At 39.8% G+C, this 23167-nt stretch overlaps 1 protein-coding gene across 6 annotated transcripts in view; it reads right to left on the bottom strand.

Annotated features, from left to right (window-relative positions):
• Positions 1–23167, bottom strand: part of TENM1 (teneurin transmembrane protein 1) — a 1495391-nt gene that overhangs the window by 601463 nt on the left and 870761 nt on the right. Inside the window, exon 1 of one of the 6 annotated variants that reach the window (XM_032763537.2) lies at positions 18127–18202. The exons of the other annotated variants lie outside the window; for them this stretch is intronic. The gene's annotated coding sequence lies outside the window, so the exon portion shown is untranslated. Of the gene's footprint in view, positions 1–18126; positions 18203–23167 lie in introns of those variants that run through there. 6 annotated transcript variants of the gene reach the window in all.

Genomic DNA, 23167 nt, shown 5'->3' with positions numbered 1-23167 from the left:
AAACACTCTAATGTTAGCCTGCCTCAGTCTGATTTTACTTATAGTCTGATCCTTTTCTACATTTTGAGGGTCAAAAATGGAAACAAAAATAATCATTTATGAAACTGGGATTTTACCTCAGTGCAACTTCTGCATGATTTACAGTTTGCAGTTCAACAGGCAAATAAGTGACATGCCACCATGTGAAAGCTTAAAATACACTGTAATAAACATCACATTGTGAGTACTGCTAAGAAAGACAGAAGAATAATACGCAATCAGGATTTAAATGTGGCTAAAATATAGCTCCTTGGATTCAAGCTCATTCATTAGTGCCAGAGATAGTTGCACAGTGCGCTTTTCTGGTCATCAATATTTTTTTTTAATGGAACACTTTGTACCAATAGTAATCAAAAAAGAATAAACCAGACAGGCAGAGAATATCCTATTCTATAAAGTTAGCATGACTAAGTTTAAAGTGTTTTAGTAACCTATAATATTCACTAAAAGCTGTATGGTTTGGTATAAAATACACATACAATGGTCAAATTTAAAGGCTTTCCAATTTTGCCTCTGATAGATAAAGTATTTTCAGTATAGGAGTCCCTATACTTGGTATAGGGCAGTGTTTTCTAAAATGTGGGGCATGCCCATAGGACTAAGCTGAGGGGCACAGACAGGATCAGTGAATAGTTTTCCAGAGTCTAATCTGCCTCTAAGAGACAGTAAGTCTAACTGTTATGGTTGTAAAAATACCTTGAAAATGTGACCTAACTGATGTAACAATATCTGCCTGAGTTTGCAGAAAGCCTGAAACAATAGTTTTCAGATGTGAACTGCACTATTCATTTCAATGGAGTTAACTTTGTGTCAGTGATGTTTAAATGGTAACATTGTTAACTATTTCAGTGTATTTAACTCCACACCACAGAACTAATGGGGGACAGTGGGAGTGCAACATTTGAAAGTTTGAAAATATGGGTATAAAGAAAACTACAAAGACTGAAGTAACATAGTAGTATCTAAGGCAAGTCACACAAATTAAGCATGACCACTGTTCTCTACTATATGTTCTATTTTATAGGAAATGTGAGTCCTCCTTAAAAATGCCTCAGGTACATGCAGCACAGTGTTAGGGTCACTATAGAAATGGAAAGTTTCCTATTCCTCCAAATCACTTGACAGAAGCTGTTGGTCAATGTTCATTATCCAAATTTCTCCTATTTCCAAAAATGCTTTGTAACAAATAAAAATGAATGGGAGACAGGATTGTTATGTGGTTAAGACTGGGTCTCAAGTGATCTGGGATCACCTTCTAGGTCTGTCACAGAATTACAGTGTGGCCTTGAGCAAGACTCTAAATCTCTCCGTGCCTCAGTTTCCTAGCTGAGAACTGGGCATAGTATTTTTCTAATTCAGCGGAATGAGGTGAAGATACATTTATTAATATTTGTGTGATGCTCAGATACTATGGCAATGGGGGCAGCGTAAGTATGTGGATAACCCCAAATCTTGTAGCATTTTAAAATCACATGCAGCTTTCACTTCAAGCATGTTTCTCATTGGCAGCAACTACTTATGCTATGAGCAGAAAAATGATACTTCAGGATGAATGCCACAGCAACAATTACAACTAAGAGCTTGAGGGGTTTGGATCTAGCTTTGTCGTCTTTATAAGCAGCTGACTTTGAAGACAGCCCCCTTTCAGTTTACACTATACAAATAATTAGCCAGACACAGTAATAGGTTATGCAACATACAAACATGGCATAGCATGAGCTGCGAAACTGTAGCCCTAACAATCAATAAATCACAGCAGTGTGAATCGCTTTCTTCTGTTCATTATCTTCCCAGTCCCTGAAAGAATATCTTAAACATTACGATTGTAATTATACTCGATAGTGATTTTATAAGGCATGTATGATTTCTTGCATCAGGTGAGTTTTTCCCTCTTTTATTAGCATGCCTTTCTCCAGCATAAACTATTCGATGTAGGTAAGTATTAAATAGTAGGCAATTCCGATAATAAACAGCAATTGTCCCCTAGTGCTTGGCAAAGCTGTTTCATTAATGACAGGGTCTTACTTAGCAGCAGAGAATCCTGTGGCACCTTATAGACTAACAGACGTTTTGGAGCGTGAGCTTTCGTGGGTGAATACCCACTTCGTCAGACGCAGGTAGTGGAAATTTCCAGGGGCAGGTATATATATGCTAGCAAGCAAGCTAGAGATAACGAGGTTAGTTCAATCAGGGAGGATGGGGCCCTGTTCTAGCAGTAGAGGTGTGAAAACCAAGGGAGGAGAAACTGGTTCTGTAATTGGCAAGCCATTCACAGTCTTTGTTTAGTCCAGAGCTGATGGTGTCAAATTTGCAGATGAACTGAAGCTCAGCAGTTTCTCTTTGAAGTCTGGTCCTGAAGTTTTTTTGCTGCAGGATGGCCACCTTAAGGTCTGCTATAGTGTGGCCAGGGAGGTTGAAGTGCTCTCCTACAGGTTTTTGTATATTGCCATTCCTGATATCTGATTTGTGTCCATTTATCCTTTTCCGTAGTGACTGTCCAGTTTGGCCGATGTACATAGCAGAGGGGCATTGCTGGCATATGATGGCGTATATTACATTGGTGGACGTGCAGGTGAATGAACCAGTGATGGTATGGCTGATCTGGTTAGGTCCTGTGATGGTGTCGCTGGTGTAGATATGTGGGCAGAGTTGGCATCGAGGTTTGTTGCATGGATTGGTTCCTGAGCTAGAGTTACTATGGTACGGTGTGCAGTTGCTGGTGAGAATACGTTTCAGGTTGGCAGGTTGTCTGTGGGCAAGGATTGGCCTGCCACCCAAGACCCGTGAAAGTGTGGGATCATTGTCCAGGATGGGTTGTAGATCCCTGATGATGCATTGGAGGGGTTTTAGCTGGGGGCTGTATGTGATGGCCAGTGGAGTCCTGTTGGTTTCTTTCTTGGGTTTGTCTTGCAGTAGGAGGCTTCTGGGTACACGTCTGGCTCTGTTGATCTGTTTCCTAATTTCCTCGTGCGGGTATTGTAGTTTTGAGAATGCTTGGTGGAGATTTTGTAGGTGTTGGTCTCTGTCTGAGGGGTTAGAGCAGATGCGGTTGTACCTCAGTGCTTGGCTGTAGACAATGGATCGTGTGATGTGCCCGGGATGGAAGCTGGAGGCATGAAGGTAGGCATAGCGGTTGGTAGGTTTTCGATATAGGGTGGTGTTAATGTGACCATCACTTATTTGCACCGTGGTGTCTAGAAAGTCTTACTTAAGACCTATATTTTCCCCTGCCAGTACATTTTATATGTATTTCCTCCTCATTGTTTATTGCTTGAAATGAATGCAGTTTGCCTCAGACTAAAGATTTTGACCCACTGTATCCTTATATTATTTCTACATTTTCCCTAGAATTAGTCTGCCCAAATAGGGCGTTAACATCTTTTGTTAACGCTGTCATTGTTATAGCTTCATTCTTTTTATTCTCATGATTATTTATTCTGAAGCCTGCCAACAGATTGATAGATATGAAATAACAAATTGGAGGTAATCTCTTCAAGACAATGTTCAAGGTCATCTCATATTTACAACAAATCAGAGTATTTTGTGTGGAAATTCTAGCAGGCAAGAACACCCCTTCCTTGGCCAAATTGCCTTTTAGTAATTTTCTCATGCCCCCTCCCCCTACCTCTCACAAAGCCATCCCCTCAGAATGTAAAGTGCACTATACCAAAATCAATAGACACACGTCACTTGTTGTAAAGAAAGGGACTGACCATATTAGTTGCTGTGTAGGGGATTTGTTGTCTGACATTCATTGGGAAAAAGTGGTGTCTGTGTGTGTGTGTTCATTTGATACACATTACCCGTCATAAACCTGACGAGGTTCATATGCTCACGATGGTGACGAAAGGAGAATTATTATTTATTGTTTGGATTAGCATCACATTCTAAGAGCTCTAGTCACAGACCAGGACCCTACTGTGCTAGGCGCTGTAAAAGCACAAACCAAAATGACGGGCCCTGCCCCAGAGAGCTTACAAGATTAATATAATACACGAGACAACAGATGGGTATAGACTGATGGACATGGGAGTACAAGGAAACATTGAGACAGTATTGGTCAGACTGTGAGCTTAGCACACCAACAGCCTAACTGCTGTCAAGTTTTTTGCATGGCAAAGAAGAGTTTTAAGGAGGGATTTGAAAGAGGATAACAAGTCAGTTTTGCAGATTTTTACAGGGCAGCATGGGAGAAAGCACAAAAGTGCTTGTTTGAAAATGTAGTAAGTAGGTGACGGAGGATAGCATCACAGGCTGATCAGAGGCGGAAGCTGAAAACTCAGTAGCAAATGAGGGATGTAGGGCAGAGCTGGGCCTTGCTAGTGAAGACAAGTAGCTGCTGTTAGATACAGTAGAGAAGTGGGACCCAGTGGAGGGATTCAAGAGATGGGTGACACGGTCAAAGAGATGGGCCAGGGAAATAATCTTTGCAGCAGTATTCTGTGCGGACACAAGTGGGGCAAAACTGCACTTGTCAAGGCCACGGAAAAGGATGTTGCTGTAATCGAGACATCAGATGATATATCGCTCTTCAAGGTGTTACTTGGATCAGAAAAGGAGGTTGAGTTATTGCCAATGGAGAAATGAAATAATTAGTTTGAACACTTCTGATGTTTTCACACAAACACCAAAGGCAGCCAATGTAAGCTCTTCATGAACAGCACTGGGGAGCTCTAAATATTAGAATCAATAGAAACTATTGTGCACTCTGCTTTTCTGCCTCAGAGAGGAAAAATGCCCAGCCATTCATTACTATCAACAGTTTGCAACAACAATTTCAAGAGCTCCTTAGAAAGAAAAAGTTAGCCATTTTCTCCTCCCCAGAGCTAGCACGCAGTGGGGAGTCATCCTGCTTATTAATAATAACCAATATAAACTCTACAAAGGTCTTTTGTTTTAGAGAGTCTGTTCCCTATCTTGATAATGGAGACCCATTGCGCAATAACAGTACTTTGTTCTGATATAGAGCCTTTCAAGTGGGGCTCTTGAAGTGTTTCACTCCATTTTATTGCAGGGGGAAAGTGTTCACAGTGGTTAAGTGACTTGCTGAAGGTCTAAGAATAGAACTCAGTATCCTGAGCCCCAGTCCTCATCCTTGATGCAATCACTAGACTGTGCTACCTCCTTATCAGGATAACGCTGAATGTTTTTATATATAATCTTTAAAAAAAAAAACACATTGTGTCTCCATTGTAAACTCCTCAGGATATGGACCCTCTTTTGTGTCTGCGTGTGTGGCTGAAACACAGATGCCCATTGGGGCCAACTGGCAAAGGGCTCACTGTTCAACCCCCCTCAGACCAGACAAACTCACTACACCTAACACAGCACATTCAGGGTATTTATCCATAAGGAGTAGCATTTAACGAAAGCTTGTACTCTATCAATACTAAATCATTGTGAGATGTGTGTATGGGTAATATTTAAGCGATAATGTAGCTATAATATAACCTCAGTTATCCAAATAGCATAGGGAACATCAATTTTATTTGGATTATCAGAAGTACAAGAGCCATTCAGCTGTTCAGAAGTCAGATGGCCTCCTCCACAGCTTATCCTCCTTTTCCCCCTCCCATGACAGTGAGATGGCAGAGGGTGACACCTGATCCTTGTAGGTGCAAGATGCCAGGGGAGGTTGCAGTTCTGGTCAGGCAGAGCAAAGTCTCTTCTCTGCCCCACCAGGATTGCAGTTTCCCCCTGCCCCACTGCCTCATCTTCAGCATGCAGGGATTGGGTATCAGCCCTGCAGCAGTGCAGGAAAACCTCTGCAGCTCTGCTGTCACAGCCCTACTCACTCACTTTCATGACAGTGGGGCTGCAGAAGGCTTGCTGCGCTGCCACAAGAACCATTCAGCAGTGAAGCAGGGGGCTTGTCGTCCTCCTCCTCTTCCTTGTTGAAATCCTGAACTTCCACTGTTATCCAAATGCCTTCTTTGTACCCCTGCATGCGATACAGCATGTATCTCAAGTTGGGGGACAAGGAGGTTTGGATAAGAGGGTTTCAGTTGCTTGGGAGAATACTGTATATTGAAAATTATGTCCTTGAATCTTGGAGTCAAAGTGACTTGCCAGGAATCATGTGTCCTGGTGATGGCCCACTGAAGCAGGGAAGTGTTGTCACCTAACCTTGACTAGCCAATAATGTATTGCTCAGTTGTCCACCATTGTAACAATGCAAAACGTCAATGGTAAACCATCAAAGATAAACCACGATATGACAGCAAAGGCACCATTCTGTCTGTAAATAAAGACAAAGACTGATTCAATATATCAGAGGGTGGAGAAAGACACTGCATCCATACACTGAGGAGTTACTTTGATGAGCGGGGTGCTTCATGGAAGACTGGACCCTGACTCCTTGGGGCTAGCAAACACTGCAAAAGACTAAACTTTGGGGTGAGAATCTACTTTATTAGGTAGGTAAGCTAACTATTGACAAACATAGGCCCATTTTATTATTTTGTTTTGTAGGTAACCATTTGTTTCCATTACTCTCACTGATTTCTATTTCAATGTCTCTTCTTTCTTAAATAAATGTGTTTGTTTTGCTTGAATTGAATTTGAGTGCTGTGTGAGATATAGGAGTGGTGGTCTAAGGTAAAACTGGAATATACTGTTCCTTTAGGCACAGAGGATCCAGGATTGCTTTGGGTATCCAGTAGCCAGGTGCTGGATTCCACAGGGGGACACTTTGAAGGGAATGGGAGACTGAGGTGAATCTATTGCCAACTATCGGGGCTGGTGTAGCCCAGAGGATAGCGCCAGAGGGTCTGACAGGCTGATTGTGTTAGGGAATTAACACTCACTGGTATGGGCAAACCCCCTCCCACTGGAGGCAGAGGGCAACAAGGTGACTGGGAAATGTCACAATAGCATCTAGCACAAAAAGGTTTCTAGGCACCACCACAGTACAAATAAATAATAATAAAGTCAGAACTAGAGCAGATACGGTACTCACCAGCCAAAATAACAAACTAGATACAATTAGTGTACACCCTATATAGTAGCACAGCAGCTGGTGGTTTTTGCTCATACCATGAGCATTCCTGCCAAGCTCTAAGACTATCTCTAATTAAGAAACATTTCTTTTTAAATTAAAAGATTCCCATGGTCACATTATTCACCTATTTTAGTTTGCTCTGTAAACAAAAGAAGCTGGTAGATTGGAAGCATTCATCTTTACTTAAACAAAAAGACACAAGGTGTGTGTTAAAGTGAGATAACGCATGCCCCAGTGGCCTTAAATGATCCAAGAAAAGTACTATCTTACAGCACCACATGCTTGGAAGTGTCTTGTTTTGATAATGAAATACCATGAAAGTTAATTTTGTTTGATAAAAGCTGTCTTCATCCACAAATTAAGAATCTTTTGCGTGATTCAAAATTCAAATATGCTACCTTCTTGGTAGTCTGAAATAAGGCAGAGTAATACATCCTCAAACTTGAATTTATTCCATATAAACTCACTGCAGCTTACGTATTTAAAGTAATAAAGCTCAGCATTAATGTAATAATGCTCTCTGTATTTTAATGTGTATCGACCAAGATCATCCTACACCATTAGGGTGTGACCAAAATTCAATCAGTGCTTCCAAAACTTCTAGTAAAAATTCCAGTGGGATATTTATATACTGCTCCTTCACTAGTAACTTTGTAAAAATTGTGAAGCATTTTTTAAAGGCCCATTCAGATTTTTATCATCAAGACAAAATTTGTATTTTTGTTACACTTCTCAATAGCTGGAGAACTGGAGCATAAAACTCACTGAAGGATGCTGACACTGTTTGCAACTCTTCTGGGGTTTCGGTTTGTGTGACTACTCAAGTGTTCTAGCTTTATCAGCACAAATGTTCACCAAAAGTTAATTTCAGTGTCTGACGTGCAAGCATGTTACCTGTGGAAAACAAAATTTTAAATGAAAGAAATTAGAATTAATCAAAGAAATTTCGTGTCATAAGTGCTTGTCCACTCATGATCGGATAACAGAAGCAATGGCATGTGCTTTCTCTGGCAATCATAACAAAAATGAAAAGCCACTAATCACTGAGAGACAATCTACATGGCTATATGGTTGTATGATGCTGTAGTGTTTGCAGAGGAAGTCAGCAGTTGTGACAACACATGGATTGTAGAATTTAAATACTAAAGTTTCATCCTCCCCTCTACTTATCCTGAAAGAGGCAACTAATTAAGGCAGACAAGTGGTATATAAACTTCATAGCATTATCCTCTGTTCCTCCCTACTTTGCCCCAGACTAGTGGTTAGAGCATAGGACTAGAAGATGTGGGTTCTAATCCAATTTCTCCACTGGCTCGCTATATGACTTTGTGTAAGTCATTTAACCTCATTGATCTACAAAACTGAGATAAAGTTTTACCTTTGTGAAATGTTTTGCTTCCACTAAAATAAAAGACTCCTACCTAATGTTTTCATAAGCAAGGATCCTTTTAGGTTTATGGAGATTCGAGACAGGCCAGCTTTTACCTTCTGTGCATCAAGCAAGAAAATATAGTTTGAGAGAGAAAGGGGAAAAGAGATAAGAAGAAAATAATTATGATTATGAACCATTCTTATCCCAGTTCTAATATTGCATTTGCAATCAAATCAGACAATGAAAGATGGTCTGAAATTTTCTCCCTAGAACAGGGATTTCCCCCCCTCACTGTCTTCACATCTGACATGGACACCCATTAGGAATAACTTTAGTTCTTCACTTTGGCTGTGAATATTAAGATAATGGAAGAAATTGGCTAGTCACTTGTGAAATATTATAGTAATAAAAGTCTTCTGTGGAAGATGAATCTTCTCCAAAATAGCATGGGGGTGTCAATAAAATAAAGAGTTATGTGAAGATCACTTATATTTGTATTAAGGTAGCATTTATCAAACTCTTCTATGTATAACTAGAGTTAAAATAATCCCTAACTTCTTATTGCTATTGCACAATTTACTTCGTATATTTAGGGCTGGGGGCTAAGCAGTCATATACTTACTGTTTTTGCTTCTAATCCACTTTACATTTTATCCCCTTTCTTTAAATAAGTAACTACTGAAAAAAAAATAGGACAATGGGATTACAGCTGCAGTATTGCACCTGTGGGAATGTTAGGCAATTGAAGAGACACAAATGTATTAGCATTTGCAACAATGGATTTTATATATGAATAAAACTCCACTTCCCATTTTATTGTGACTGTCTCTGGTGTAATGCACTTATTACTTGCAAAGATATTTTTGAAAATAGCACAAAATTTTCTATACACTTATTTATGGAAAAATATTCACTAAAACATTGTTCAAATATGGTACGCTTGGCATAATGTATAATTCCATTTCAGACTAGTGTTTGGTACTAGCCAAAGCACTGTCTCAAAACATCCATGAAAATTTGGAGGGTTCCAAATTTGGACTTGGATCTAGACATCAATCTGAATTACCCAGTTATCTCTTATTCCTATGTTCAGCTACATCAAAGCACTGAATTTCAAGCATTCCTGAGCTGGAGTATCTGGATCCACTTCCAAATTTTGTAAATCAGGCCCATTTTCACTTCAAGTTAGGATACAAAAAAGAGTGAACAGATGTCCCAATATTTGGGGATTTATAGGGACAGTCCCAATATTTGGGGATTTTTCTTATATAGATGCCTATTACTGTCCTGATTGTTCATACTTGCTATCTGGTCACTGTAGGACACAATAATAGAAATACTAAAGGCAGGGGCGGCTCCAGGCACCAGCGCACCAAGCGCGTGTCTGGGATGGCAAGCCACTGGGGGCGCTCTGCTGGTCACCATGAGGGTGGCAGGCGGGTTGCCTTCAGCAGCATGCCTGCGGCGGGTCTGCTGGTCCCGTGGCTTCGGCGGACCTTCCGCAGGCGTGCCGCCGAATCCGTGGGACCGGGGACCTCCCGCAGGCAAGCTGCTGAAGGCAGCCGGCCTGCCGTGCTTGGAGCAGCAAAATACCTAGAGCCGCCTCTGACTAAAGGCTCACACAGTTACATGCATGAGGTATGTTTTAACTTACAACATGATTGGCACAAATATATAAATAGGGTTTGAGTGATGAGCAACTTCTTGTTTTCCTAAAGAGGACTCAGTCTCTTGTATTTTATTGGCACCCACAGTCACACTGGAGAATTTACTAAATGTACATGTTATTCATTTTTGCCATTGGTAATTTGCAATTAGAAATTCAAAAAGAGCCAGCATATATCAACATACAAATGTAGCTTTGATGAGGCTTCCCAAGCAAGCGTCATGAAACAGTAATATTTTTGAATAAGAGAAATGGTGAATCCAGTGTCTAATCTGACATTTTTACTACTGTCAAATTGCTTGACAAAGGGTACCTAGATGATACAACACAGCATGACATTTACTGAAGTTCATATTTCAAGTCTGAATTTGTAGAAGTGATTCCTAAAAACCCCCTCATATGCACTGTAAATTGTAAATTCCTAGTACATTGTAAACAGGATTGTTGTTTACAGCTGTTTAGATCCGCTAAATGTCTGTGGATTTGCTTTCTCAGCTATAGCAGGAACTTACTGGTCATAACTCCCTGCCTTGTTCAATAACTTCCAGTAATTATCAGGAAGAAAATGCAATAAATTTATGTAATAGACTGCCCCTATTCTATAATATACAATCAGAGGCGATCAATGCTTCTTACAATAAGGAGAAGAATTACAACTGTGTTTTATTTTATAGCTTTGGAAACCACCAGAGGGAGTAAAGTTAAACTCTAGTGGTCAAATTCCATAGCTGTAAAACATAGCCCAGGGCTGACATTTTACGAAGCAGCAACACAACGAGGGGTTGTGTACTACTTAGCAGACTGTCGTATTTGTTCACCCATCCAGCAAAATGCAAGATCCCCAGGAACTGGTGAGCATTCACTTTATAGGCTGAGAAACTGGAAAGTGATATTTATTATATTCATCGAGGTTAACCTTTGGCAAAATAATTACAGAAAAGATGATGCAGAGAGCTGATAGCAAAGTATCTACTTCTGTAGTTACCCACAATAGCTTGGGAATTTAGAAAGCTATATTTATCATGGTATTAATATATAGTTTTATTATGACTTAAATCAAACGGCATTTCTGAGGCCTGCCTAGTTATGCTTAAAGTATAATTACATGCTACATATCTTGGAAAGTAAATGAAAGCCTTTTCTTGGTTATTTGTTATAAATTTCTTCTTAGCCTTTGGCTATGTGAAGGCCAGGCCTCTAAACTGTTTCAAGTATAGTGCACAGTGAATATAAAACAGTCCATTAATTGGGATAATAGGTCCCAGCATATAATTGCATTGGAAAGGTACTACGGACAGCTGCTGAGTGAAATGGTATTTATTCAAGATTGTTAGTCACCTGTGGATAACTTTATTTGCCCACTGATGCTTAAACAAATGCATCAGCCATCAGTAAGAATATTTATGAAGAAATTTATAACAAAAATCATTATGTCTCAAATTATGAAAGGAAACACTATATAAAAGTTACTGAAGAGTGATACAATAAAGATGTAGCAGGCTGCAGTTTACTTGTTTGTATGTTAGTGGACAGTAAAACATGGTTGAAACTCAAGCCAAGACAATGGGTTTACATGGTTACAGCATTTACTGTTCATTAGGAAATATATAAATACAACTATAGAACTGGAAATGATTTTCCTTGCAATGCGCCACACACCACATTGTGCTTCTGCCATCTCTCAGACAGACCCTCATCACCAAACAATCTCTCAATATGATACAGAGTTCTTTCAACTGGGCAAAGCAAAATAATGTCCATAAACAAACACTTGAAAGGAAGCTTTGTTATTTTATTTAATCAAATGATTTCTGTTTTAAAATATTCATTCCCCCCACACCTCACTCCTTTTTTGCTGTGTGTGTTTGTGTAAACAAATGTTAGTTATGTAAATGAGGGGAAATGATTTAAAAACATTTGTTTGACAGAGGAGCATGTGTTTTTCTGAAGGTGTTAATATGTTTACTTTATTCCACTTTTCTGTTGCTATTCTGCAAGTACCACAAGTCATTGCACATTAATGGGTGTATACATTACTCAGTTGGTACCACAGTGAAGACCATAGCATAGGCATCTAAATAAGACAAACCAGACCTACACACAGAACTTCCCTTTGGCATTGCCAGGAGTTTAGCCCAAGCTTGCAGGCTGTTATATGGTCCTAGTCTCCTTTTACTGCACAAATTTCTATGTAATACTATAAATGTGCCCTAAGACTAGTATAGGGGGGAATGGCTATTAAGGGACTGATTTTCAGGTGTGCTGAGCATCCACTTCTCCTGTTAACTTCAAACGGACTTGGAGTTGCTCAGTGTCTCTGAAAAACATGCCCTCGGTATTTACCCATGTTCACATGTACCTTCTGCTTACAGCTAAATGCATGTATAATGTATAAGTGATACAAGAGGCAAAAATCTGACCTGGTTTACATATAACATAAATGTGTAAGGCCAGAGCCAAAAGGGTATATGATGGGGCATTTCCACTCTGTGGACCTAGTCCTAGTGACTGACTGCAGGTCTGCATTACTTAATGTATATATTTATGACCAGTTGCAAAACACAAAGTGTATTTCTTTCTTTCTTTTCTTTCTATAAAGTGATTGGATCTTTACAAGTCACTTATATGCAAGTCCAGAACACAGTATTCTATATAAAGAAACAGTTAACTGTGGGACTTCGAGATGTGATGCAGACGTGTATTCCGCATCGGTGTGTGAGCATCCAGTGCACTGGAACTAGAGAATTTAGCCTAGCAGTACTTGGAAGGGTGTTGGGGGGTTTGCACCTCATAGCCATCGTCCCTCGCCCCTCCACCCCCAGTAATATGAGGCAGTGCTGCCCTGACCCCCATCAATTCCTTCACATTGAATGCCTCGAGACTAGACTCCAGTGCAGATGGGATGGAAGTTGGATCATGGAATACATATCTGCATCACATCTTGAAGTCCCACAGTTAACTGTTTCTTTTATATAGAATACTGTGTTTTGGACTTGCATATAAGTGAGCTCTCCAGTTAATACAAGTGACAATTTTCAACAAACAACCAAAATTCTTATATCACATTGACAGTCTGGGTGTTCTGACTTGTGAAGAACCATAGTTAAAGTAAGTAACCGTTTCTTCTTCAAGTAGATGCAGCCACTTAGGTGACTCCCGAGCAGTACCAATAGGAGGGGGGGCTAAGAATCTATCTAAATAAGGACTACAGGACCACCTTCTCAAAATTTGCATTTGCTCTGGACACCTTGGTAATAGCACAATGGTTCGTAATCATATGTATCAACAGAGGTGAAAGTAAACTGGTACGCTCCAGTACGGTGTACCAGCAAGAGCGGGTGTGCCGCAATGGGGCGGCCCGGCTTCCCCAGGTGGCAATTTAAAGGGCCTGGGGCTCCCAGCAGTGGCTGGAGGCCCAAGACCTTTAAATTGCCGCCAGAGCTCTGCTGCTGGAGCCCTGGAGTAGTGGTGGGGTTCTGGGGGTTATTTAAAGGGCCAGGGCTCCTGCTGCCTCTACTGTCCTGGGCCTTTAAATAACTGCCAGAGCCCCACCACTGCTACCCCAGGGCTTTGGGGGCTATTTAAAGGGCCGGGGTGGTAGAAGTAGAGGAGTCCTGGGCCCTTTAAATAGCCCCCAGAGCCCTGGAGTAGCGACGCGGCTCCGGGGGCTATTTAAAGGGCCCAGGGCTCCTGGTGCCTCTACGGCCCCGGCCCTTTAGACTGCTGCCAGAGCCCCTGGCTGCCGCTGCTACGCCAGGGCTCCAGCAGGCTCCAGCGGCTATTTAAAGGGCCGAGGCCTTACCAGCAGCCGAGCCCTGGACCCTTTACTGCTGCCGGAGCCCCCATCTGCCGCTGCTACCCCGGCAGGGGAGGGGGACAGCACTTACTGGTACATGGCAGGCTGGGGCTGGCTCTGACCACCCCATCCCAGCCCCTTCCGCCTGAGGCCCTGCCCCTTCTGGGGGCCAGAGCCAGCCCCAACCCAGCTCTGTACTGGTAAGTTGCTATTTCTACCTTCATCCCTGTGTATAAACAACCATGTGGCAGGCCTGCAAATGTCCAATGTTGAGACATCATTTTAAACTGCCATTGTCGGCAGCTTGTTCTCTCATAGAATGGACTGACAGCCATTGAAGGGGCATAGGTGAAGCTGTTTTGTAGGTTATTTTGATGCAAGAAATTAACCACTCTGTTTCCTCTTCCCTATGAACTAATTCAATTTTTATTTAAAACAATGCTTAATTTGTGGGATATTCCTACGGAAGAGCATCACTTAACATGTGTATCCATTACGTTTCATATTCTACTTCTCAGCCCAGGCACCCAGTCTATCAAGATTACACTGTAAAACCCCTACATCCTGCTGCAGGTTAACCACTCTCCCTAGCTGAGTATCTTTTGCAATATTTATTATCCTACATGTTGTAACTTTACCTAAATCAATAATTGAAATGTTAAAGAGTAATGGTTCCAATACAGAAAACTAAAGGACTCTACTACTCATCAGATTCCAAAGAACAAAGAACTTCTACAAGAATCTGTTGTGAGAAACTTTTGCAAAAGCTTTCTTAAAATCTGGATATTAAATCTCAAATTTTTCCTTTATAAGGACTGAATTTTATTTTATTTTACAAGTAGTCACATTTTCATGACATGATTTACTCTTTCACAAATCCTTGCTGACTCATACCTTTTAAGTTGTAATTTTCCAAAAGCATCCTTATGCCAGCCATAAACATAATTTCTCTCTCTTTTTTTGCTAACATACTGTAAAATGTTATATTTACAAGTCTAATTTTTTAACTTCTTTCTTATAACCTTTCTTTTTAACAGCTGTAACTAAATTCACTAATTTCTAGTTACTTGGCACTCTTGCATCAAAAGATGTTTTAAAAATCATAATGGCACAGCTATTTTATTCCTAATACCCTATGTGAAGTATAGACATAACTCACCCCTGCCCAGTGCTTTAACTAACTTTACTCTCAATACTTATGAGTTTCATTACTCCAATATATCCTCATGAATATGCTGTTGTACTGGCCATGCTGTACAAAATTAATGCTGCGATTTGCCTTTGATAACTATAGGAATCATCATGGAAAACACCATTTATTAATACAGTTAACATGAATATTACTTTGTTTTTGGTAGAGCCCGCAATGTGCTAGGTGCTGCAGAAACATAAAAGAAAATATGGTTCCAGCTCTGAAGATCTTGCATTCTGCAAACCATTCCCTGGCAGCTAAGACATGACAAAACATAGGGAAGTATGGCAGTAACTCAATACCTCAAGAAGGTAGATCAGGGGTAGGCAACCTATGGCACAGGTGCTGAAGGCAACATGCGAGCTGATTTTCAGTGGCACTCACACTGCCCGGGTCCTGGCCACCGGTCCGGGGGGCTCTGCATTTTAATTTAATTTTAAATGAAGCTTCTTAAACATTTTAAAAACCTTATTTACTTTACATACAACAATAGTTTAGTTATATATTATAGACTTATAGAAAGAGACCTCCTTCTAAAAATGTTAAAATGTATTACTGGCATGCGAAACCTTAAATCAGAGTGAATAAATGAAGACTTGGCACATCACTTGTGAAAGGCTGCCGACCCCTGAGGTAGATGTTGGTAAGTTACACCTTTTTAACATTGAGCAATGTACATGGACAAATTGCTTATTGTTTGTTGAGGTTAATGCATACTTTCAGCTACAACTGACCATTGGCACAACTACTTCTGGATGTTTCTCTAAACATCTGCCTGAGTCTGAATTTCTATTCTGAAAGGATGCATGATTTAATAACTCATATGTTTATGATCTGCTGCAAAACTTACCTGTTTTCAAAATTCATTTGGCCCTTTGAAAGTTAAGCCACACAGCTAGTAAGTTTGACATACATACTATGAAGATAGGGGAGAACTGGTCTTTATATATTTGGAAGCTAGGCTAATTCATTCTTTTAAAAAAAAATCATTTTCATTGTTTTTCTCCATTCCCATCCACCCAATATCATGCTGCAATGCTGCCTGTCAAATAGGTAACACAAAGCAATATAGCTGTCTTACTGTTATGAATACAAAGGGAGACATTTTATCAGGAAGAAGGAACCAGGGCAATTCATATATATTTTTTCTCTTCCCATTATGGTTAGTTTCTTCAAAGTAATGGATACCACACATGGTGCCCTCATCTTTTCAGCAGGAAGAGTAACAGTGTCTCATCATAAAATCATTCATAAAAATATGTTGTGCATGGGAAAAAAAGTGAAGATAAAGGTTAAAAGTTTTTATAATTTATTAACCTAATTTAGTCTACAGTTTATTTGTCAAAAAACTTGGCCCAAATTTTTTAATGGAAGCCAAAACTCAGACATGCGGGTACTAGATACTTAATGCTTTCAGTGTTAAAACAAAAATATACATATTTGGGGTCTGAGAGCCAACTACATTTAAATTGTGATTTGAAGAGTTACTCTGAAGTTCTATTGCTAACGATGATTTAAAAAAACCCAAAAAACAAAAACTCTTTCTCTGTGAATCCATATTATAGTAGTATATCATCCTTTCTATACAGAGTATGTTTATATATTTAAATCTAAATCTCAATACATAATTATGATTATTATTATTTATCTTCCATATTAAGGTAACTTCTAGGGACCACAATCATGACTGGGCTCCCATTGTGCTGGGAATTATACATACACATCGGAAAACCTGGGGTCCAACCCCAAAGAGTTTACAATCCAATTTAAGACTAGATTGAATAAGCGACGATTGCAAATAATATGAGGTAATGGGCTGGACTGGACAAAGGTAACAGTAATAAGACCATGCAGTTATCCAGTGAAGTTAATTACTTCCCGAAAGGTATGCCGGAAACAATTTGTTTTTACAAAGAACATGAAGTTGCATTACTAAAATATCTGTTATGCTGGTTCATGTTGCATGGAAAGCTTTGTTACAGAAAAAGATAAAACTCACTTAAAACATTTACGAACAGATTCTTAGAAATCATGCCTGACTTCTGTCCTACGAACAGACAGCCTCATTGGACTCTATGTACAAGTGAATGGGTAACAGATTGAGTTACTGACACTGTTTGGTATGCAGCCTTGTCTCCTCAGGTTTGCAGTCCTTAGCTCTTTGGAGGATTAAGAGAAAGTATGACTGCACTTTCTTCGGGCTATTCAGTACATTTTTTATTTTTTAAAACCTTCTCCATTTTTTGCAAGTATACGTCTGCATGACTCATCAGTAACTGTCTTCAACATGTGTTGGGCAAATCACATCACCAGCAAAAGACTAAAGTCTAAGTTTAGGGTGTATCCAATCAGAGTTTTTACCCATTTTTTTACAACTTTCACATTCAGTGCTCTACGACAAAGTTTAGCTTCTCTTCATACCACTTGAAACCTGTTAGCTACAGAAAAAGCTTTTTTTCTCTGGGGTATTTAGTTAAATATGTACCCTTACAGAATCCAATAAATACATGTGCCATATTTTCAACTCTCTTCGTGTCAGTGGGATTGCCACTGTGTAAATGAAGAATAATTTGGCCCAAAATGTTTAATTTTCATACCCAAAATAGTAAAAATCAAGAAAAGATTCAGTGCAAATTAATATGTCAGCTACTACACTACTTCTCCCTATCCTGCTCCAAGGATCATTGTCAAGGCTTATTTCAAGTACAAAAGGTATATACTTATTCTGATTTTCATACATAATTCCCACTGGCATGAAAGGGAGTTACTTGCATTAATACATTCAACAAGATGGCAATATTCCTATGTCTCTCTCTCTCTCTTGGATCCAACTAAGCTATACATTAAAATCAAAGAATATAATACATTTCAATTTGAAAATCAATTACTCTACAGTGAGGAATCTCAACTGGCGGTTTGTGACCCTCATGGAGGTCAGGACCAGCCTGCACGCCCCATATTGCTAAATGTGATGGGGGTCTGGGATAAATGGGAAGATGTCCCCTATATGAAAAGGTTGAAAACCCCACTCTTCAGTATATATAGGTGAATATAAAGGTACCTCAATGTATTTGATTCAGAGACTTCTCTTCACTTAAAGATGATTTACAGTCATTCAGAACATCTTCAGGAAGTCAGTGGGCATCTCTCTTGAGGGACCCTGAAAATAATAAAATTATATTTGTGATCTTGGGATTTAATGGATTTTATTCCTTAATATATATTTAATGTCACTTTATAATTGAGTGCTTGTTGAATTTACCAGTAATGATGGACTCAAAGTGTCCTTGTGATTTCTTCCATGTTTTGTAAGACTATCTAAAAAGTATTATTGTTAAGGCAAGTCTGGATGCCTGCTTGCCTGTATCTGGTGAAATCACAAATGAATTCCACTAAAGAGAACTAGCAGAGGGAACTAATATAGACTAATCACACATTACTAGAAGGCAGTCGCACACAAAGGCACATCCTACAGCACAAACATCAGTGCTCAGGTTAATGTACCACATAAATCAAGAAGCTTTATTTAGAAGTAACAGAAGTGCAAGTCAACAGCTGGATGTCAGATCATGTCAAGAGAGAGAGAGACAGACAGGATTCTCCTCTCAAAAGACACAACAAGACCTAAAGTCAAGGGGTCCAAATCACTGTTGTAACATAATTGTGGAATAAAGGAATTACTAAGGGTACAGGACTGGTCTCCAGGGGATAATCCCATGTAAGAGGTTTCCTCAGCTGGTGCAGAGAATGGAGAGGGCACAGCTGGTGTGCACTGCACTAAAACTATTCTCTGCTGGTACATAGCAGTAAAACGGCTGCTGCAGCCAGAGCAGAAATTAGAGCACCCTAAATCCATGTAGTTGCCTTGACTGTCTGAGAACACAAAGAACATAAAAACTGTTTTAAGCCACCTTTGTGTGTCCCCCCCAGATGAATGAAGTAGCAGAGAATTGGGGCCAAGAACTTTAGCTACACATACAGAGAGAGTTCAAAAGGTAGAAACAGAATTTAAAGTCAAGAACTTGAGCACAAACCTCCACCTTGTTCCTTACAATCATCATCTTCCTTATGACTATCTGTTCTTTTGTTATGGATAGTACGCTACTGAGTTTCAAATAGGGAAGTGTGTGAAATTGACTTCTAGCCTTTGGATGTGTGAAGTGACCCATTTTCTCAGGATAATTACATACAACTAAGTTGGTGTAACAGACAGCACAACAGAGATGGTGAAGAGTGTACTACATCTCAGTATCCTACTCTGAGCATACTATGAAAGCCTATTTTAAGGAACAGTGTAAGAGTCGTGAAAGGAATAACAGATTTTTCTAGTAGCAATATTTTCTAGTAGGAATGCAAGCAAGCAGTAGAATCCCTGTTCACTTTCTGTAGTTTAAATGTTTAACTGTACAATTGTACTTCCTGGATTAAAGAATGCCATTTGTTTAAACTCTACAAACGGACTATCTACCTATTGTCCCTCTTATGAGTTTAGGCTAGAAATACCACATACATAATACTTCAGATTCTGGCAGACAGTCTTTGGTATGCACAAGAGCAGCTGGTAAAGTAAGAAGAATTTCACTTTTAGCTACCCAATGGGTTAAACTCCACTAGGTGAGGGGTATCTGTTATGCAGGAGCACAGGCCAACTACATTCTAGAAGAAGTCAGTAAGACATGTATACACAAGCCAGTAGAGAAGTAACTTTTATCAGGATTGATGGAAGGAAGCTTGATTTCCATATAGATAAAAGGAAAAGAAATGAAGACTTCTGCCCTGTCCTCAGCTACACGGGCATGTAAACATGATACAGGACTTTAACAAAGAAAATTCAAGTTTCATGTCTGGATTTTTTGTTTTGTAAGAAAAAACTCAAGATATTCAGAATTTTCAGTTAAGTACGAATATTGAGCTCTCATTTTGAAGGTGCTTACAAAAATCAGTGTATTGACAGGAGTAAAAACAGTTCTTTCTGCATAGCAGGTAAAGTCTCATGTCAGCAACAGTCACGCCAAAAGACAATTGAATCTGGAACGGTATTAGAAAAAAAAAACCAGTGCCTCTTCAATGCATGAATAGCTCCAATGAGATATTTATCAGTGGTAAAAAGTACAGACTAGAATTCTGTCCACTGGTAGGACAGTGGAATTTTCATAAGCATTCGGTGTTGGTCTTACTCTTCTTCCACTGACATATTAGTGGGAAAAGAGTGCAGAGCACTTGTGAAAATCTCACTCAGAACTTACAGTGTTACTGTAAGAAAAAAAAGTGATGGCCCTGAACTGTGTGTTTGAAACCCAGGTATAACTTAGGCCCAATATTCCTTTAAGGAAGAAATACATATTTTATATACATCTGTCAAATATCAGAATTATAAGGATGAACCCAAACATTGCAAGGTTCTTCTGTGAAGACATTTTTCCTTGGTAATATTTAGCATGACAATCTAAAATAGAACTTAACACTTTGTTTCTGTCAGACAGGTATAACCACTGACCCAAGAAAACCTAAAAGATCACAATTGTAAATTCCAGTCTAAAATAAGGGCAGAAAACTAAGCATGTCTGTTCAACTATGTATAATTAAATGAAAAAAGGTTTGTTTTATTTTGTTGTTTTAATAAAAGAGAAACATACATGATTCTGACATAAAGTTTACTATAAACATTTTTCCAGTTGTCATCGGAAACACTTTGGGGCTTGATTCTGCTCCTGTTTGCTCCATTGTAACTCCATTGAGGTCAGTGAAGTTACTCCTAATTTACACTGGCAAGATCAGAATCAAGCCCTATATTATTATTGACAGGGGTAAAACAGACTGTACTGATTGCTTACAGTTTTCAGCTTATACACCTATATATTACAGGGCCAGATTCTGACTTTAAATATATCCCATTCATACTCATTATCCTAAATGGGAATGCATATAGTTCAAATAAGGGCAGAATTTGGGCCATAATTATTTACAGGTATTTAGTTGTCCCCCATTAGCACAGCATCTGTGCACCTGTGAGATAAGGAAATATTATCCCTGTTTTATGGATGGGGAACTGAGGCACAGTATGGACATGTGGCTTGGCTAAGGTCATACAAGTCTGTTGCAGACAAGCCCCTCGAGAGAAATCTGGGGCTCCAGTACATTATTTCCTGGGCCCCCACCTCTTCCCAGTTCATTCCAATTTCACCCCAGTCACAGACATTTTTCCCCACCCCTGAGCTTGAGGATATAGCACAATTGTTCTCCCCATCTTGTCATCCTCAGTGGCAGAGCAGGGACTTGAACCCATATCTCCCATGTCCTAGACTAGCCCCCTAATCATTTGGAAAGCCTTCCTCTATCACTCAGATTAAAAAACCCAAGTGTAGATAGAACAGGGACTAGGTCAAACGAGAATAATAAACTTGTTTAAGGAAACTGAGGGAAGCATTAATTGCATCAATCAAGAAGTCAAGTGTAAATAGATAGCTAGAAACCTTGAACAGTTATTTTTACTGAAGAACAAACCATGTGTCACATGATGCTGACTGAAGAAGCTGCAAGAATATCATACACCTCTGCTTGAACCCAAAAGGAGCATGTTTTTACTTTTGGAGTTACGAGACTAATTCCTGCTTGAATTACTCATGGGAAGCTTCCCAGCAAAGACTTCTCACATGACTAAGGTGCACAGAATCTGGCCCATCACCTATTAAGCTATTACTGATTCACCATTTTCAAGAATGTACTACCCTGGAAACTGTGAAACAATGGCTTTCTCACCAGCCTGGGGAATTCTCAGCCACAGCAAATTAGTCTTTGACCCTTGGTTCTGGGCTCCATTTATTACCCAAATGAGCATAAACTCATAAATGGAAAACCCTCAATGGGGGTTTCTAGTCAGGCAAAATATCCAGGGTTTCTCACCTGGAATCTTTCTTCTTCAGGGACTCCTGCGGAAACTGTCACTATCTGAATAATTTGCTGATATTTATACTCACTTATTTTCCTCCCAGCTGGATCTGACAATTGATGAGAACTGGCTGGCCAGAGGCATCTGGCCCTTAATGCGGCAGGCCACCGTGTTACAAGACTGTGCATCAAAGCCTGCTGTCCAAGTGAAAATGGTGCACACCAGTAAACTGCCATAGAAATGGTTCAAAACTACAACTTTTGGGTCTAGTTTTCTAACCCTTCATTGTTCAAAGGTGACTGGGGTTGGGCCCATGTTGAGTTTTAAAACCATGACTGTGTCTCCTCTGGAATCCAATCACAGATACAGAATTGCCAGTGAATTTCTATTATACTTCTGGATGAGAGGTGATAAAAAGACTTTGAAAAACCAAGAAAACAATCCTTGTCTTGAGAACAAGGATAAAATGCTTTTTATAGTTCATGCCTTTAGAACAAGAACAATATGTTTCTCAGGGAAGACAAGTTTTATTGCTTTTATTCCAGAGGTGATAATTCAAAAGCTTCATAAAATTGTTGATATTATTCAAATAAATCAAATAATTTATCAGTTCAACAGCATGACACCCTGGGCCAGATTGACACCTCTTGCAGAAAAAGTTGCAAGAAAGTGCCAAAGAGATTTTCACTGCAGAGTTTTCTTGGAAGAATCTCCTCCCCTGGTTGATAGTGTATGAAAGCTCCCAACCCCATAAATCCAGGGGATTCACATCAAAGAAAGCCACCAAGTCTGTACAGGAAGGGACTACTGCCAAGAGTGCAAGGGACAGGACCAGATGACCTCTCGAGCTCCCTCCCAGTTCTACGATTCTATCATTCTATAGGAAGAGCAGTCCTGCTTGCCTCCCCCAGCTCCCCTGGAAAGATGCGGCTATTATTAGAATTATTTGCAGGTGCTCAGTAACAGCAGCAGAGAGAATGCTGAAGGAGTTAATGTTGCTGCAATGGCATTGACTCATGGCAGGATTTCTACATGGAAATCCCTAAGCTGAGCAAAGAAATGTGCCATGAGAGTCGCCAAGTTCCTGGCTCCCCTTCCCTCACCACCAGGACTTGTTCAAATAAATCTGGAGCCACATGCAAAATCATTAGCCTGAATTTCCATTTGCAAAGTCCAAGATTTGGGATGTGGTCTTCTCTCAATCAGCCTTCTG

The sequence above is a fragment of the Chelonoidis abingdonii genome, chromosome 8 (assembly GCF_003597395.2).
Source record: "Chelonoidis abingdonii isolate Lonesome George chromosome 8, CheloAbing_2.0, whole genome shotgun sequence".
Lineage (NCBI taxonomy): Eukaryota > Metazoa > Chordata > Testudines > Testudinidae > Chelonoidis > Chelonoidis abingdonii.
This window is presented reverse-complemented; position numbering and strand designations above follow the sequence as displayed.